The sequence below is a fragment of the Dasypus novemcinctus genome, chromosome 17, assembly GCF_030445035.2.
Source record: "Dasypus novemcinctus isolate mDasNov1 chromosome 17, mDasNov1.1.hap2, whole genome shotgun sequence".
Classification (NCBI taxonomy): Eukaryota; Metazoa; Chordata; class Mammalia; order Cingulata; family Dasypodidae; genus Dasypus; species Dasypus novemcinctus.
In genome coordinates, this window is record NC_080689.1 from 6,311,158 (window position 1) to 6,312,609 (window position 1,452).

At 45.2% G+C, this 1,452-nt stretch overlaps 1 pseudogene; it reads left to right on the plus strand.

Moving 5' to 3' along the window:
• Nucleotides 1–295: 295 nt before the first annotated feature.
• Nucleotides 296–1,094, plus strand: LOC131273924 (adaptin ear-binding coat-associated protein 1 pseudogene; annotated as a pseudogene).
• The last annotated feature ends 358 nt before the right edge of the window (nt 1,095–1,452 follow it).

Consider the following 1,452-nt stretch of genomic DNA (forward strand, 5'->3'; position numbering starts at 1 on the left):
TGCTGAAGGACCTAAGATTTGTCATGGAAAACTCTGAAAAATGCCTGAATCTTACGGTTCTATATAATAGAAATGCATTTGCAGTTTCCCCAAATTTGACAAACTCTAATAGTTTAAATGACATAACCAATAATGAATTCCTGAAAGAAACTGCTAAACTGTCAAGTTTTTTTCAATAATCACGCTAGAGAAGGAACTTAATTATCACACTCTCTTTGGAAACTATGAAAGTGTTGTCATAGGAAGAGCTGATCAATGAGTATGCAGCCAACAAAAAGAGGAGGAGCGGAGCAAGATGGCGGCAGAGTCGGAGCACGAGTCTCTCTGTGTGTGAAGCCAGATGTCAGCGTCTCCCGAATTCCGCCTCGGGCCTCCACCGGCGGCTACAGGGCATCTGACTGGAAATTAGACCAACCTGATTGGACTGGTCACCCCCGAATCACTTCAAAAGGAAAGATTGCCTATATCAAACTTGAGGATAAAGTTTCAGGGGATCTCTTTGCTCAAGCACCAGTAGAACAATATCCTGGCATTGCTGTGGAGACAGTGACAGATTCCAGCCGCTATTCTGTAATTCAGATCCGGGATGGCACTGGTCGTAGTGCTGTCATTGGCACTGGCTTCACAGATCGGGGTGATGCCTTTGACTTTAATATCTCCTTGCAAGATCATTTCAAGTGGGTAAAGCAGGAATCTGAGACTCCCAAAGAATCGCAGGAAGTGGACACTTGTCCCAAGTTAGATCTGGGCTTCAAGGAAGCATTGGGAGCATTACAACCAAGAAGGGAGGAACTTCCAAGCCCAAGACCTCCGGAACTGGGGGTCTGAGCTAATGCCCACCCCCACCTGGAGGCAAAGTCTCTACTCCCCCCCTCAGTTGACATCAGTAATCATGTCACCCACCACCCATTCCAAAATCTAACCATGGAGGCAGTGATGCAGATATCCTTTTACATTGGGATTCTCCTGCTCCTGTCGTAACACCAGCACCAGCTCCAGTTTCTGCAGGCAATGACTTGGGGGGAGACTTTAGCACTGCATCCAGTTCTGTTTCACACCAAGCACCACAGCCATCCAACTGGGTCCAGTTCTGAATAGCACTGGCAGGACTTTAAGGACAGATTTGAAGAATAAAAATGACTTTAAGGGCACCAATCTGTGAGGGAAGTTAGAAATCCCTTCCCTCCCCAGAACCAAAATTACTGGACAAACTTTTTCATGGCCTCTCCATTGCGTTCAAGCTGATTTTGTCACACCCCTTTGTTGTTATTTGCTGCATAGCCACAAGTGTCTGTCCTTTCCTGCTTACTACCAAGGGAGGAGAATAATGGGTCTTATCATATTGTGGCTATTTGGACTCAAAATGCCAGGGTCTATTTGAGGGGAAAATGACCTCTGACATCTGTAAAATTCTTCTCCACCTTTTGAATTCTTTAACGTATTTTAGAATTA